The sequence below is a fragment of the Zalophus californianus genome, chromosome 2, assembly GCF_009762305.2.
Source record: "Zalophus californianus isolate mZalCal1 chromosome 2, mZalCal1.pri.v2, whole genome shotgun sequence".
Taxonomy (NCBI): Eukaryota; Metazoa; Chordata; class Mammalia; order Carnivora; family Otariidae; genus Zalophus; species Zalophus californianus.
In genome coordinates this window covers 35,276,585-35,295,164 of record NC_045596.1, presented here as the reverse complement: position 1 = coordinate 35,295,164, position 18,580 = coordinate 35,276,585, and the positions used below count along the sequence as shown (strand labels likewise).

At 36.6% G+C, this 18,580-nt stretch overlaps 1 protein-coding gene across 7 annotated transcripts in view; it reads right to left on the bottom strand.

Annotated features, from left to right (window-relative positions):
* Positions 1–18,580, bottom strand: part of GRXCR1 (glutaredoxin and cysteine rich domain containing 1) — a 306,510-nt gene that overhangs the window by 285,916 nt on the left and 2,014 nt on the right. The window lies entirely within an intron of this gene.

Genomic DNA, 18,580 nt, shown 5'->3' with positions numbered 1-18,580 from the left:
GAATAAACCCCACTTGATCACGGAATGTAATTTTTTTATATATTGATGAATTCTATTGGCTAATATTTGTTATGGATTTCTACATCTACATTCATGAGGAACACTGTATATGGTTTCCTTTCTTTGTATGGTCTTTGCCTGATTTTGGTATCAGGGTAATATTAGCTTCATAATGAATTGAGAAGTGTTCCCTCTCTTCTATTTTCTAGGAGAGACGATGTAAAATTAGTATTAATTTTTCTTTAAATGGTTAGAATTCTCCAGTGCAACCATCTGGGTTTCAAGATTTCTTTGGGGGGAATGTTTTTCATTACAAATTCAATTTATTTAATAGTAATAGGACTATTCAAATTATTTCATGAGTGTGGTGATTTGTATTTTTTGAGAAATTGGTCCATTTCATCTAAGTTGTCAAATTTATGTGTGTACAATTATTTATAGTATTCTATTATCATTTTGATATCTGCTTGGTCTGTGGTGATATCGTCTTCCTTTCTGATATTGGTTATTTGTGTCCTCTCTTTTTAACTTTGGTTAAAGTCTTGCTGGAGGGTTATCAATTTTATTGATCTTTTCAAAGCTCAAGCTCTTTGTTTCATTGATTTTAATTGTCTTTCTTTTTTTTGAGAGAGAGAGCAAAGGGGTGCTGGGGGGGCAGAGGGAGAGGAAGAGAGAGAATCTTAAACAGACTCCATGTCCAGCACGGAGCCCCACTTGGGGCTCGATCTCACAACCCTGAGATCATGACCTGCTGAGCACCTAGGTGCCCCATCTTTGTCTATTTTCAATTACATCCCATGTTGTTTCCTTCTTTCTATTTGACTTGGGTTTATTTTGCTCTTCTTTTCCTAGGTTCTTTAGGTGAGAGCTTAGATTACCGAGACTTTTCCTTGCTTCCAACATGTGCGATCAGTGCTATAAATCTCCAAGTAGCCATGCCCCAGACGTTTTTATGTATTGCATCTTCACTTGCATTCAGTTCAATTTACTTTTGTCATTTCCTTTGAGACTTCCTTTATGATTATTTAGGAGTGTGTTGTTTAATTAGCACGTGTTGTTTAGTTTCCAAGTGTTTTGAGAAATTCCTGTGCAAATGTCCCTTTTCTTATAGGGATACCAGTCAAACTGTATTTAGGGCCCACTCCAATCCAGGATAATCTCATTTTAACTTGATTACATCTGCAAAGAGCCTATTTCCAAATAAGATTACATTCACAGGTTCCAGGGATTAGGATCTGGGTATCTTTGGGGGTCATTAGTCAACCTACTACAGGGACTTTGTTTTAACTCTAGAACAAAGTATTGGGAAAAGGATTGTCCTCCTTTTCGACAAACCACAAACTATCTCAGAAAACATGCAGCACATTTTACTCACAATTGTATATAGGATTATGATGGCTGGAATTGGAGATTAGACGCAATAAATCGATAACTGCCGAAGAACTAATTTCAACTGTAAAGCATTTTCTTCAATTAATTTGATGATAAATATAGAAAATTCTAAATCACACATAAGTATAACTAGTTTTCTTTTATAGCAAAATCAAATTTTGTCGTGATATATGTATCTAAGTAATTCTTAAAGTATGCCTTTCCCACTAGAGATTAATCTTCAAATGAGGGCTCTTGTCCTGTACTGTTGAATCCTCAGGGCTTAGCCTCATGTCTAACATATGTTAGGGACTCAATAAATATGTGTTCAACAGATTGAATAAACGAAAGCAGACAATCTGATGACAGCATTTGCATGAATTCCTTTAACAAGACCAATGCTTCTATTTTGACCCGAGTCCAGATCCTCTGCTCTAACTATCTAATTGTCTACTTGAAGATCCCACTCAGATCCACGGTGGCCCAGCCATTTCTGCTATAAATGCTGACATGATATGTGCAGGGTACTCCAAATCTTTTTGTGTGAGTGTCCTAAAAATAAAACGTCTTCATCAATTGCAGAGTTGTCATTTTCTTTTTTTTTTACATTTTGATTTTGTGAAATTTTGAAAACAAAAAATACAATGACTGAGACAGCAAATATCCATGCTCCAGCTATCCATGGGTGTGACCCAGGCTTCTAGAAAAAGAAATCCATCCAGATATAACCAAAGTCCACTTTAACTTTTCTAGTTCCATTTTACTCTCCTGCCCACACCCCATCTCATTATCATGACCTTGAGCTGTATACTTTCAGTTCTTTCTAAAAACACATTTATATTTAGATCTTCTATTTACCTTTACTCTTTCTTATAGAGTTTGAATAGAGAAATATTTTAATTTTTAAATATGGATAGCCAATTGTTTATCTATCCATCATGCACTGATTTGTAATTTTTTTTATTTTTTTAAATATTTATTTATTTAAGTAAGCTCTATACTCAACATGGAGCTTGAACTCATGACCCTGAGATCGAGAGTCACATGCTCTTCTGATTGAGCCAGCCAGGTGCCCCTACATTTTTTAGATATAATTTTCCATTTATGTTAGTGTCTCCTAGTTTCCCTTTTCTATACCACTGGCCTTTTAGTTTATCCCTGGCCAATAACACACTGTTTAATTACTATAGCTTTATAAGGAATATTGATACCTAGTAAGGCAATACCCCCAGTTTTGTTCTTCACCTTGGTTATTCTTGCATCTTTACTCTTCCATGTAAGTTTTTGGATCAGTTCACCAAATATCATGACAAAAAAATAAGAATAGAAAAACAAACCTCATTGGTATTTTGCCTGCAAATGAATTAATTTATAATTTAATTTAGGGGATTTTACTTCATTATGATATGGGATTCTTGGAATCTATGAACATAACATTTCTCCATTTTCAGGTCTTAACATTTAACACATATAAAATATCTAATATAAAACATTTTTTAATGTTCTATAATTTTCTACATAACGATCTTTGACATACACCAGCCATCTCATAGCTTTTGTCAGTATTGAGAATTGTGTTTTTAATATGTTTTCTAAATAATTATTGGGATAATATTAGCTAGTGTTTATTGAGTGCTTATTAGGCCAGGCACTGTTCTAAGGACTTTACCTATACTAACTAATCTAATCTTCATAACTACTGTGAGGGATAAATAATATTCTTAGCTCCCATTTTATAGGTAAGGAAACTGAGACACAGAGAGCCTAAATATCTTGCCTCAAGTCACACACACACACATATATATATACACACACATATTTAGGATTATATACATATATACATATATGTGTGTATATATATATATACATATATGTATATATATATATATGATTAGAAAAGAATTATGATGTCCTGCCATCAGGTTGCCAGGGAGTAGGGTGCCTCATGGAAGATGCTTAAAGTAACTGTGGCTATCTATAAATGGGGCAAACAAGAGGGCCTTTTCCTGCCCAAATACTTTGTGACAGAATCAAATCTGATTTGCTCTTTCACTGCTATGGATTAAAATTAAAAGCTCATACTAAAATTTGTAAAATAAAATTATAAAATGTGAAGTAAAATATAGGTAAATATCCCTTTAAGAGTTGTGCTATTCTAGAATATTAAATCATTTTGTAGCTGCCTGGCCATCTGACAAGAACTGAAAAATAAGAAAATGAGTTTTGGAAAGGACAAAGCATTCCTAAGTTCTATAGGTACATACTAATGGGAAAGGACACATCTCATACTGAATATACCAATGCAGATCTTTAAGGAAGTTATACAGACTGCTACCACAAACCACTAACGATGGAAAAAAATCATCTCTTTATGAGGCAAAAATTATTGTTAATTCTGTCTTGATAGCTGGATGCAACATGCCTATTTTTTTTCAAGTTGATGTCTCCAAAATAAACATACATCATTTATTATTGTCTGGTTTGTAATTTTGCTCAGATAGAACATGAATAAATCAGGTAGATCTATTTGCCTAGTCCTACTCATTTATAAATATTTTGTAAAAGTTATCTTCTAATCACAAAACTGCAGGGTCCTTCTCTCTGTTTTTTTTGAAGCTGGACAGCCGTTATGGTTCTGAGGTTGCCAGATTCCATTCATCATAACAAACCCCTAAAGCTCGTGAGTTCCTGCTAGGAACAAATCTGAGGACTGAGACCAAATTTCTCAGCAACATTCTGCAAAAATGAAGAAGCATCTCAAACCTTCACCTCAAAAATAAACAACAACATGAGAGACTATGGACTCTGAGAAACAAACCGAGGGTTCTAGAGGGGAGGGGGGTAGGGGGATGGGTTAGCCTGGTGATGGGTATTAAAGAGGGCACGTTCTGCATGGAGCACTGGGTGTTATCACAAACAATGAATCATGCAACACTACATCAAAAACTAATGATGTAATGTACGGTGATTAACATAACATAATAAAAAAATTAAGTAAAAAAATAATAAAAAAATAAACTGTAAACAATATTACCTTAAAAAAATAAACAACACCTAGGAAGTCACACTAGCCCACTTTCACTCTTTACAGCTTCTCATTTTCAGGTATTTGTATCAATGCACCTGCCTTAGAATGGGATTATTCTCCAAAGAGCTCAAGTTATTCAAACGTAAAGTGAAAGTAAGTCCTCTGTATGGGCTGTTTCATAGCATATCTTTAATATTATTTTAAAAACAAAATTCCTTTTTTAACTATACCTTTATCTCTCTTAGGCTGGAGTTCATCACCCTGTATTATTCTTATGATTATATAATATTCATTTCCCAATTAAATTAACTTGTCCAAATAAAAACTAGTTTTGGTTCCTGTATATCAGATTATCAGAATATCCAAAATCTCCCTTAGGACCACTCTCTCGTAAGCGGTCCAAAAAATTCATGAAAGTGACTCAGGCCAAAGAGACCAATCATACTTCAGTGGTAGACACTGTGAATTGCTATACCAGCAACTCATCTTCTTCTTTCTAACAGAACCTTGATTTTATTAGTTGCTCTCCATGTAGCTATTTCCTTCAGGGAAGACAAGACCCATCTCCCTCCCTAGCAGGTGACTCCCGATTGACTGGAGCCATTCATAGTTGTTTTATGCCTCTTGGCAAACATTTGGTTTGGCATAGCATGTGACCCAATGAGACATGGGAGAAGTCTGCTGAGGGACTTTGGGGGAAGTGTTTCCCTTTTCTTAAAAAGAGACCCAAGATAGAAAGATTTCTTTTTTCCCTTCCTCTTGATATTGATATGTAAGTATGTGATGCCTGGTGCTGCTGCCGTCAGAAAGCAACCATGAGGTAATCTGCTGTCATGAGGGGAATGGAAGAAATAGAAAAGATGGAAAGGCCCTTGGATTCTGATGACTTTTTTTGAGCCACTGAATTAACCAACTCTAGAAGAGTCCTACCTTACAGAATTCTGACGATATGAGAAAATCAACTAAGGAATGTATTCGGTTAAAAAGTAATAGAAATCTCAATTTATAGGGGTTCAAGCAAATAAATATTACTTTCCTCTTTCAGCATGAAGTTCAGAGGTGGGTACAGAGAGGGCTTGCAGATGACTGCCATACAGCAATGTAGAAGGGGCCTATATTAAAAGTATTTAGCAATATAGAAATTAAAATATGGGCTTATAAGGTAAAGGTAAATGTAAGGGAACATAAATTATCCAGAGCACAAAGTATGGTCTAAAATGATGACTTAGGCTACAGCTAAGGTTGTGTTTACTTCAGTTTACTACTAAGCAGCCAAAAAAGCAATGCAAAAGATAAACATGAGATCAGGAAACAAGTGAGTCAACATTGTTCCCTATTACGACACAATTTCTCACAGAAGTGCACCCAAAAATATATATACTTTAACAGCATGAGGAACCCATCACTTCGGAGGAGGCTAGACTTGTGAGCTTCCCGCCTCTCATGCCATTAAGCTAAGGAGAAGCAGCCCAGGGATCAAGGATCTACTCTGTCATCATAAAAGAACAAAATCTTGCTCCACCTAATTTTGCGACCATTCCATGGCTTCCACAGGATTAGAACTATATGGATAGAAGCTAAAACTAGACTCAAAGAAACAGAGAGAAAAAAAAAGGTAGATACAAAAACACCAGGTCCTTGGAGCGAGAAGACTCCTGAGTTGAAGAGGCTAAAAACCCAAGTCTGCCGTGTGCTTGATTGTTCTACGCTGCGTCAGAGAATATCCTCTGATGGGGGTGAAGCCTTTGACGTAGAGGAGAGAAAGGTGGCACGTGATGGAAATTTTACATCTATTAAGCTTTGTTCCTCAACATTTTCCTTAAATTAAAATAAAAAGAAGCAATATGCAAAGAAGTAAGTCAAGCTCCTTGCAGAGTTAATGAACCAGATGCTCCAGGGAACTGGGCAGCAAGAGAAAAGGAACCTCCAAATGGCTGGTGCTGCCATAAAATCCACTCATTCAACACCATTGGAGGTGAGCTGCTGAGAGTTTTAAAACAGCTTAATGTGTGTATAATAAGGCTTGAGAGCAAAAGAACACAGGGCTAGCTTCAAGTGGCAGCTAACAGTAATGGGACCATTAAAAAAAAAATAGTAATAGTCTGGAGTCACTCCGTGCAGGATAGCAGTTTTCAAAGCGTAATCTCTGGGCCAGCAGCATCAACAGCACCTAGCAACCTAGCACCAAGCACTCAGCCTTCACGCCAAAACTATTGAATCTGAAGCTCTGGGGCGGGGAGGCCAGCAATCTAGCGAGTGTTCTAACACAAGGCCTTCAGGAGATTCTAATGCATGCTCACATTTGAGAACCACCGGCGCGGGGACAAGCAGCCCTAGCCACCAGGAAGTGTGGTGAGGTGACCAAGAGCACCAGCTCTGAAGTCATGCAGTCTCTAGATTTGCATCTCAGATCTTTACGTCTGGTGGTGTGAAACTGGGCAAGTACTGAAATCCCCTCAACCTATTTATAAGTGTACTTATCTTAGAGGTTTCTTGTAGGGATTACCAATAACAGTCACGAAACCCACTCATTAAACAATATTAACTATCATTTCACCAAGGACATCATCATCGCACAGCCTGAAGACATGACTATGTTAATTTCTCTGGGTAGGAAGGCACCAGGTACTCAACATTCAATGTATTTTATAAAACAAAACAAGAAGGTAGGTACAATTACTAGCAATATTTGCATATGAATGGTTGAATTAATAATAACTCTTCTAGGACTCAAACAAATTTAGCACTGTTTTAAATGCTTTACAACTATTAATTCATCTAATCCTCTTTAATTCTTACAATAACTTTACAGAGTCTTGGGGTGCCTGGGTGGCTCAATTGGTTGAGCATCAGCTCAGGTCCTGATCTCAAGGTTGTGGAATAGCGCCCCATGTCAGGGCTCTGGGCTCAGTGTGGAGTCTGCTTGAGATTACTTCCCTTTCCCTCTCCCTCTCCCTCTGCCCCTCTCCTTGCTTGGCGTAGGCATGCGCTCTCTCACTCTTTCCCCCTCTCTCTCTAAAATTAAAAACAACAACAACAATAACTCTACAGAGTCTATCATTACCCCCACTTTACTGATGAGGAAACTGAGGTAGGAGAGGTTAAGTACAGTGCTGAAAGTTACAAAGCTAGAAAATGGTAGAGTCAGGATTTAAATACAGCTAATCTGCCTCAAAGTCTATGTGCTTAACCACTATACTATACTGCTTCTCAAAGTTAAAAACAAATTTTAATGTTTAAGGCAGAAGTTTCAGTTATCTAGAAAATACACTTATGTGGAATATCTCCTTCTCTGAGGGATCAGAAAAACAAAACATTCTATCCTTCTTTCTGCTACCTGCTCTAGAAGCATCTCTTCTGTATGCATTCAATGCACCCAACTGATCCCACAGGTAAGCTGGTAGCCTGCAAAGTGGGATGGCTGTTCTCTCCAAAATAGCAGGAAGAATCAGAGGCAGGAAGAGCTAGTGAATAATGCATACAGTGGGAAAATTCCCCAGCTTCTAATTTTCTCAGTGCAAGGGCATTCCAGGATAACAGAACAAACTATTACCCTCCAGCAGCAACAGTATCTCTGCAGTCTGAGTCAGAAGCTCAGGCAGTTGAATGTACTAAGAGAAAATAAGAGAACAGAGCTCAAGGGGAACAGGCTGCATTGCTCCAAGATGCACTCTACATGCCTAAGCAAGCTGCCTAGGTGCCTGTGTCTGGATGGAAGGAAGCGGCTTCCTTGACCTTGGCTGGCAGATTTTACTGGGTATTTGTCAGGGCTTTCAAAACTTCTCAGTGTTCCAAACAAGAGAGATCAGACGCCAAAGCTGCAACACAAGGAGGCAGTTGTTTGGACAGAAACCTGCAAGGCAGATCAATTTTACCCTTAACTGGTGCAATCTCTCTGGTTTTTGAATGCCTGCCAAGTTCTTTAGGCTTCTTCAAGGTAACCAATCCAAGTAATTCACTCTCTGTTTCAACGCTCTCAATTGCCAGTAGTTCCAAGACATACTGTGTTGTGGAAAGAGAAAACAAAAACAAAAACAAGTCTCCCTATTTATTTCCCAATGCCAGAAAACAATCCGAAGTGAAATGGAGAGAATGTGAGATCCTCCTATTATTTAGAATGAAATATTCACTGCAGCAGATTTTTGGCCAAATGGAAATTTCAATAAGCATGCTATTCCTTTTATTACCTCTCACTGAAAGTGGCATCTCATTTCTCACACACACACATTCCCTCAACATCTTATCTCATATGTTATGGAGACAGACACTGAAAAGGAAATACCCATGTTTTACCCTATAAATTTTCACACTATCTAATCTGTAAAGGAAAACCAGAAGCAACAAGATTTCTTGTAGGTCAGAGTAAAATGTTTCCTTTCACCATGACTGTTCATTATGCTAACATTGAGCATAATGAGCACATTTTCCCTAGCTTTATATTCAATTTATCTGCAAAGAATTGCTGAAAGTGAAAGAATTCTGAGCCTCTACTGGATGTGTAATAATATTAACCTATTATTATTAATTTTTAGGTATGAGAGTAGTACTTTTTAAGGTCAGTGACTTTGATCTCATGCAGGAACAAAGCTTCCTACATAACAGAAGAGGAGGAATACATAAGGTCTACAGAACAAATTGCCTCAGTGTCTTTTGTAAGAAAGGTATTCAGAAAATTACTCAGCAGAAAACGCTTTCTTACATGTCATAGAGCAAAAAAGAAATATCCTCTTATTTTCCATTTGATATAATCCTTTTCAGAGACTCCCAAAGCTCTTAACAAAGTACATTTCATGTTGTTTTCACAGCTGGGTTCTGGGAATTGAAGACATGGGGGAGCAAAGGGCATTGTGGACTCTCTCTCTCCCACCCCTCAGCCCTCCGCCAAGGCAGTGTGGACAGGCTGACCAGAGGTGTAAGCCTGTGTCCCCATGGCACATCTGAGGACAACTAAGCAATCGATCTGGAAAAAAAAAAAAAACAAACCAACAAAACTTCCTTTCCAAATATGCAGAGTAGAATGACACTGTACGATGTATAAAAATGTTTTAAAAAATGTAAAACTGGTCTCCCCACCAGATACTACTAATTACAAAAGGATAAAGCGCAAGCTTACAGCGGAGCAACCCAGCAGTCTTCACCTTAACCAGGGGATCAAAGTTAACATCGACAGTATTGGGGAGTCTGCATCGTGCGCCTCCTGATAGATGCGCTGAGAATAACACAGCCTCACTTCTGCGATAATCTTGCCAAAACCACAAGGAGGCTTCAGACACACCCAGATGGAAGGATATTGCACAAAACAACTGGCTTCTACTCTTCAAAAATATCAAGGTCATGAAGATACATGAAATACAAAGACTGAAGAACTGGTCCAGGTTACAGAAGACAGAAGGAACGCGACAACTGAAGGCAACACTCTGGAGAGTGAACGTTATCGGGACAAATGTTCAAATCTGAAAAAGGTCTAGGGATTAGAGACTAGTATCATTTTAACATTAAACTCCTGATTTTAATCATTGTGTTGCGGTTATGTAAAAGAATACACTTATTTGAAGAACTACACACTGAATTACTTAGGAGAAAGGGGTATCATGTCAGCAAATTACTCTCAAACTATTCAGAAAAACAATACAGAGAATAAAGCAAATATGGTAAAATGTTCTTTGTTATATTTTAACAGCTTTTTATAAATCTCAAACATCAAAATTATGTATAAAATTTGTAATATAAAACATGAAGATAACTATAGTTTCCATAGTCCAAGGGGAAAGGAAAAAAAAATAGCTTAATCCATTCACAGGGAATCACTTTGAGGGAATACTGTAGTTTCTAGACTTGCTTCCCGGTCCCACGGTCCTTTCCTTTCTCTCCCAAATGCTTAAACCTTCAGTGCCAACTTCCATTTCTACTTAGGAAAACCCCCATTCTCTTGAAACCAGTGCAATACACTGGACTTAGAAGCCTATTTCCCCAATACTGAGTAACTCAGTCCAGAACGAAATAGTGAGGGTTGTAAATGGATGAATGGTGGTAGTTTAAGGACCTGCCCAGTGGGACATCCTTCCATTGGTGCGAGGCAACAACATGCCTCCTCATTCTTCATGCTCAATTAAAAAATAAAAACTGTATCAAATTTGTGCATCCCTCTTTTTCTCACACACACACACCCTAAGAACAAGGAGTGATTTTCTGAGACAACACAGAATAGATTCATACTGAAGAAGAGAGAGTTCCCTAAAACTTGAATAATCTTCACACAGTCCCTCTTTCAGCAAGAAGACCACACTTGTCATTATTAATGTGCATTCCAGCTACTGCTCTCATATTCATCCTCCAGTTTCCTAAACACAGAGAGGGTCTGTTGGTGAGGAACAAAAATCCATTGCTTCAAACAACAGTTATCTGTCCTTGCTTGCCAAGTTATGGCTACCAAAAGACCCAGGAGAAACTCTGGAATTAAAGCTTTTCTATACCTTAGCCTAGATTAATATTCTAGGGTGTGAGTTCTCATAGAGGTCAGTAGGAGAGCATATCACCATCTCACCACAAGAACTGCAGAGGAGTTGTAGGGGGAATGGCTTACGGAGTGAGGATTTGGAACTGCCAGTCTCCACCTTACCTCTGGGGTCTTTGTTCAATGTTTAGTCTTCTAAGAATCCATCTCTAATCTTAACATGTGCTCTCAATTCTCCTTTTAGGACACCTCTCCATTTCTCCCTTGCTTCCATTCCAATTGCTACCACGCCCATTCAGGGTCCCTCGACTATAAGCTTAGACCTTAAAATTAAAAGGAACTGATTAGAAAAAGCCTTGGACAATAAATAAAACCCAATCCAACACCATTAAGAACTATACACACTAGTACTATCAGGAAAATATATGAAAATAATTTGAAGTAGAATAATACAGTAATAAATTAGCTGAAACCAATCAAATGGACTAAGTGTAAATTTCCATATATGAAGAGAAGTATGAGGTAACAGAGGACTTGAATCTACAGAACTAAGGCCCATTGACAGCCAAAGATGTAAGACAAATTTCAAGGGTATCAGTAGTTCCAGAGCTCAGATGTCCCAGATGATATCTCTGGTTAATATTCAGCTTCAGCTAATTTAAAATGTAACCTCCAGAAGCACTTCTAATGCTAACCCTAAAATTGTTTGGATGACATAATGGTTTCCAAGAGAATTAGTAGCTTTAAACTTGGAGAATTAAGTATATATACATGCTTATCAAGTCAAACCTATAAGTCAAGCAAGTCAAACCTATCTTTTAGTAAAGTTTAGAAATAAGCAAGAAAATTTGACCCATTACAAAACATGTCATGGTTGTGATTCCAAATTAAATTGATGGGACTGGAAAACTGACTTATATCAAAGATTTTATGCTGAAATCCATCAGGTTTAGAAAATTTAAGAAAGCCTAAGCGTTATTTTATAGGCTAAATTTATCCTATTAAAATGGTTACTTAAATACTGGAAAGGTTCTCACAAATGACTAAGTGACTTAGAAAATAAAATTCAACTTCATAAGTGTAGTTTAAAACGTTTAAGGGAGTTTTAGCTTACGAACGGAATCAAACATTAATCAACCACATCCTTAAAAGTAATTCGTAAAATGTGCTAGATTTTTAAATAGAATAAAATGATCAAGTTAAATTTTAAAGCTTGAGGAAGAACTGTATTTTTAACATATGTATTTAGTATATTAAATATTAATTTTAAAAAATAAAACTTGCTCTAGATAATTTTTCCAGGGTCCAAAAGCCATCATCAAGAACACAGAAAACTCCTATTGACACGAAGGCCACAGTAGCTTCCTAACATGGTGGGGGCCTCTTCCCTCAAAGTACCGTCTATGCACAGCTGACAGACTGATGTTCCCAAAATGCCATTATGTAACATCTCTCTTCAGAAACCTCTAATTCTTTGTCTTTCCCTTTTCTGGTTTAAACACAGGAAAAAACTGAAATAGAAGATCTATGTTTCTACTCCACCCATTGCTTTGTCTCTTTTTCACCTCTAAGATTCTATTTGTTTTTAACCAGGAAGTCACCTTAATAACTACGTTACTGCTTCATTAAATTAATTTCCCTGTCTTCTGTACTCAATATTATTTTCAATTATCATTTAACAAATTTTCCGTTAAGCCTCAGCTGTTAAAAACTTGTTTCATCAAGCCTGTTTCTAAAATGAAGCAAACTCTTTCTCTTCTTTCTTATATTTAAAAACACAATTTGAACAAAACATAGTTTCATTATGATGTCCATGAAGAACTCCAGGACTTTAATAATGCAACCTTGAGAATGATTTCTGAGATTTAATTGAAAGTGTGGCAGAGATTGTTGGCTGCCTACCCTCAACTCCATTCTCTTCTTCCTCACTGGTAACAGAATGCCAAGTTTTATCCAGGTGCATTGCCAACTGAATAAAAAACTAAATTTCCCAGCCTCCTGTTCAGCCATGGCCATGTGACTGAGTTCTAGCTAATAAGATATGAACATAACTTTCCTGTAAGATTTCAGTAATGGATGCTTTAAAGCATGGTGGGGTCCCTTTTTATCCTTATTCCATTCCCCATCTTCAATGTGGATTTTATGGCTGGCACAACAGAAGCTACCCAGGACCCTGAGATGACCCTGAGGATGGAAACCACTTGTTAGCATCACAAAGCAGAAAGGGAAGACCCCACATCTCTGATGCCAGTAGACAGCCTATCTTCAGACTTCTTTTATGTGACAAGAAATAAGCTTCAATCTCGTATAAACCACTGTTATTTTGGGGTTTTTTATTACGTGCAATTGAACCTTTTTCTAAACGACATATAGAGGCACAATTTTTAACATGTTAATAAATACTACTAATGAGCATTCTTGCAACAAGTCTCTTAAATATCAATAAGTAGCATTAAAAGATAAATAAAACACTTCCATTAATTAAGCAGATGTTCAAACAGAACATTCACATAGCATCGTTCAAAGAAAGTAGCAAAGGCAATCTCCCCTCTTCAAATGTCAGAAATTGATTCAGTAAGAAATTGACTCAACATCCAAAAAGTTCAAATATAGCCATTATCTATGTCTATAACTATACAGAGAAGATTATCTATTTTTTTCAGACAAACATATCCTTTATTCTCTATAGTCCCATAAGTATTACTAAAAATGCCTTATGCTATATTCAAGTTTTTTTTTAAAAAAATCACCTTTTCCTCTGTTAAGTGAACAGATCTTTGGCATCTCCAACTTGGTGTCTCTGCTTCTAACTCATGCTCCACATTCTATTATCACAAGAATCTTTTTTAAAATACAATTCTATCGTGTCCCCGAGTCTACACTGCCTCCCCTTCACTTCGTGCATGTGTTCCATCACCTTTGCTGGTTTGCATGGTGCTCCTTCATTTGGTTCCTGTACTTATTCAAATTTAATTAATAATTCCCAACCTGTAGGTTTCCCTTTGCCTCCTGCACTCTCATTGTACATCAAGAACAAGTCAGAAGCCAACAGGAGCCAAAAGTAGGTATAAGATTAAGCCAACGGGCATTGGGACCACGCTGCATCTTGACTGTGGTGGTAGATACATGGGTGTATACATTTGTCAAACCCACCACCTTGTACGTTTAAACGGCTGCATTTTATATACATTAACTTTCTGTAAAGTTGAAGGGGAAAAAAGTTAAGTAGGAGTCAGTAGCCTTGTCAACTGAAAACCGAGAGGCTATGCAGGCAACAGATTGAAGCAATCTCAGAAGATACATGGCTTCTGAAAGCATGAGAGGGGTCAGAACAGCATGGATGCAGGAATGGGAGGAAAGAGATTCCAATTTAGTAGGCTGCAGTCAGTTTTCAGAGTAAAACCAAATGAAAAAAAAAAAAGACAATACAGGCAGGGAAGAGGAGCCCACATTCAAAGTCTGGCAGAAGCAAGCCCACCTATACAAAAGGTCCAAGCATCAGCTCTCCTACTCAGCCCTAGTTCACTATGCACCTACTTCCAATATCTCCAGCCCCACAAACCTTGAATCTGTAGTGAGCTTACTTCCTTTGTATCTTTTCTTCACAGTGTTCCCCCACCTTCTTTTCTTTGGGATTACTGAAATGTAATCCTGGATTGATTCACATTCTCCAGTTACTGGATTTCCTCAGAGTTCAAAGTTGGCAAGAAACTACAGTGATAAATAATTCCTCTTTCCAGCAGATGTTGTTTCTGATTTTTTGGGATCCAAGGGAAAAAAAAACTGTGATTTTCCAATAAATTTGCTAAATACTGTAATGAATTATGAACTTGAGCAGAGGATATATCATCTAAGAGGCCAAAATGCAATTGGCAAATATTTTATATTTGAAAGTTATGGCTTATTTCAATTAATCAGGAAACTATTTTTTTAGGTTTGGCATTCTTTCTCAATTAAAAGTCATGGAATTATAAAATTATATTTGGTAATTTTAATTATTCATCTCATTTACTATTCTACTCAATTTTTAATGAAAATTCTGAGATTTTCATCTCTTTCAATAAATTTTTCCTCAGTATTGTCATCTTTCCTCCCTGAAATCGCACCTAATTGACATGGCAAGAAAAAAAGTGAGATTTCCTTGGGTGTTTCTTTTGTTTCCAATATTGGCTTTCTGGGCAACACCAAAGAAATGAATTATAATAAAATTTCTTGCCTTCACTGGTTATCTTTTCCATATAACAAACATCATACTTTTTTCAATATAAAAGCCATAGCATCCAGCAGAAACAAAATTTTTGTACAGTTTTAGATCTATGACAAACACACACAGAAGCAAATTTGAAGAGTTCTAGATATAATGTGAAAGCCCAGAAATACTTCATAGTACAATCAATATATACAGGTGTAGACTATCTTTCCTTAGAGTATGACATACAGTTCTGATTTTATATTTATTTACACAATTATTTGATCAGTGTCACAAGTTCTGGAAGGGCCTGGAACCTAGCTGTTTTACCTCAATCTCCAATACTCAGCTCAGTTTTCTAGAACATGGTGGGTACTCAATAAATTGTATTGCATGCATGGAGAAAAAGTATCTCAAGTTATACAGAACAACCATACCAAGGGGCAAGAGGAAACTTTTGGAAGTGATGGATATATGTTCATTATCATCAATGTGGTGATAGCCTCATAGGTGCATACCTATGTCCAATCTTGTCAAATTCTATACTTTAAGCAGATGAAGTTTATTGCATGTCAGTTATACCTCAATAAAGCTGCTTTTTAAAATGCCAAAATCTATGACAATACCATGCTAAATGTATTATCCATAAAGTTCACAGAGTATATTACAATAATATTTTAGAGGATCAGCATTATTGGAACATTGTTCGTTAACTTTTGGGGAAAAAAAACAGCACTTCTGATTAGGTACTAGTTTTCAATTCCTGGCTACATAGGAAAGAATCTTTTAAAGTAAAAATCTTACCATTTAATTAGTCTCTTATCAGTTTGAAATAAGGGTATGAATTTAAGATCTCAACACTAGGACTGTTTTCCCTTGAATGTTCATTTACTTTCTTAGTAAAATATTCAGTAACGTTCTTCCTAAAAGACTGTGAACTGGATGCTATTTTAAATATAATGGACAATAGAATTTAAAATTTCTATTAAAAGTCCTTTCATATAACACAAATCCACATTTTAAAACTCTAGTTTCATTTAAACAAGAGTATTTTCGATTACAGTGAAGAAAAAATCATTGTACTTTTAGTTGTAAATTCCAAGTATATGAAGTTGATAATAATGTTTAAAGACATTATAATTTTGAATTAAAACCTTACTAAGGTGTTTGAACAGAGAATGATGATACAGTCATGAGAAATGAATCACAGGCATGAGAGAAAGTATTGATTTTATCATTATGAGTAAGAATAAGTGCCTGAATTATTCAGTGACAACGGATTTAGAGCTTTTAGTTGAAATCGGTTTGTTTTTAAAATTTCATCACTTAATTCTGACAAAAGCCAATATGGTATTCATAAGATTTTTCTGATCTCAAGTACTTCATGGCAAATATGCTCTAAATTATTTCACATAAATAATTCTGACAAAGTAATATATTCTAGTATATATGTTTATGAAGGGCATAACTTATTATCTCTTCAAATAGAATGCTACCTATTCTTCTACTGATGTCCACTGTCCAATCTTAGGGAACCAGATCATTCACAGTATACATAGTTTTCAGTTCATTCATTCATTCTACAAATATTTATTGGTACTGTGCCATACGACAGATACTAGTTAGAATAAGACTAACATAGCAAGACCTATTTCTCATAAACAGGTAAACAAGCAAGTAAGAAAACTTCAGATAGAGGTTAAGTGCTAGGAGAAAGACAAAATAAGACAATGTGGTGGTGGCTGGCACTGGGGGAAGAGGGGTAATCTAAGCTGGGGGGAGTTGTGGAATAATCTGAACCCAATGATCAAATGAGGGTGCAGAGGGAGATAAATCTGAGAGGCAGGCAAGGAGAAAATCATAAAGGGCTTGAGTTTTATTCCAAGTGCTATGGGAAGCCAATGAAGAGTCTCGAGAAATAACATAAACCGATTTGTGTTTTAAAATAACAACCACAGAGACAATGGACTCTGAAAAACAAACTGAGGGTTCTAGAGGGGAGGGGGGTGGGGGGATGGGTTAGCCTGGTGATGGGTATTAAAAAGGGCACATTCTGCGTGGAGCACTGGGTGTTATGCACAAACAATGAATCATGGAACAGTACATCAAAAACTAATGATGTAATGTATGGTGATTAACATAACAATAAAAAAATTAAAAATAAATAAATAAAATAAAATAATAACCACAGCTTCTAGAAGATGAATGGGTGACAAAAATAAAAGCAGACAGATCCGTTAGGAGGTTATTATAGGTGAGAGATCATGGTGACTTGTACAAGAGTGGCAAAGATGAAGGGAAGTGGATAGAATTAAGATATATTTTGGAAACAGAGCCTGAAGAATTTGCTGGTTTATTGGAGGGGGATGCATGTAAGGGATGGTGACAGAAAGAGAGCAATTAAGATGGGAAGACTTGGGAAACATGCCTTACAAATCTAATAATATAGTATGTTAACCCTACACTATCTGTTGAATCAACATAACACCAACTATGCATTAAAGGTAATAAGCATCTTTTCTTACAATAACCAGGTAGCTTTGCAATTTGATAGAATGTTATGTCATATTTTAACCTAAAAAATGTAATTATCTACAATTTAAGATTAATTTACCTAATTATTTTGAGCATCTGCAAAAGAATTTAGAGTATACTGGCCAGCACTATTCAGTGTCTGTATTTTATGGGAGTGTGGAAATCAACTTTCCACACCTCAGTCCTAATTGGATGCAGGGTTCTCAGGCATGTCTCTACCTTCAGGCCACAAGGTCGCAAAGCATTTCTGGCTGTATTATAAATCAGCAAATTAGTAAGCATTCCTCTCTCATTTTTTGACTATGAGTTCCTCCCAAAGGAGACCAAATTCTTAATCCTTGGTGGCCCCAAACAATAACCAACTCAGGCAATATCAGGTAAGTGAAAACCCACCAAGGTAGGAATATCCTCTGACATCTCTTTTTGAATTTCTGGACTTTTGGTAATTTTTTGGCTGACAATTCCAAAGACATTTTTTAACATCTTTATTAAGCTCTAATTCACATAACATGCAATTCACTCATTTAAAGTGTACAGATTTCCAGGGAGAAGATTTGTTATAGCCAAACTGATCTCTCTGTTCTTTCCAAGGATATATGCTTCTCTATCATTCCATTTCCCTTAAACATTCACTAAACAATCATTGTTGGGTATTTACTATATGCCAAGCATTCCTATCTGAAATAATGTCTCCTTTCCTTAACTCTGACTTGAAGACCCAGTTTAATTATATTGATCACCTCAGCTCTTGGACTCTCTCCTTCTCTCAATGTCTGTAGGTTACTGGACATTAAGTATCAGCCATTTTGTTACATTGCTGGTTAACTTTCACATGTGCATTGTCTTTGTCACCTAGCACTCCGGCTTGGCCCCTCACACATTTTATGCATTTAATGTATATCTTGTGGAGAATGATAAAACCTGGTCCTTGGAAAAGCTGTCCTTGAATAACCCTCTTCCTTCTAAATCCACCAATAGTGTAGTCATAGGACCTGAAAGCTTT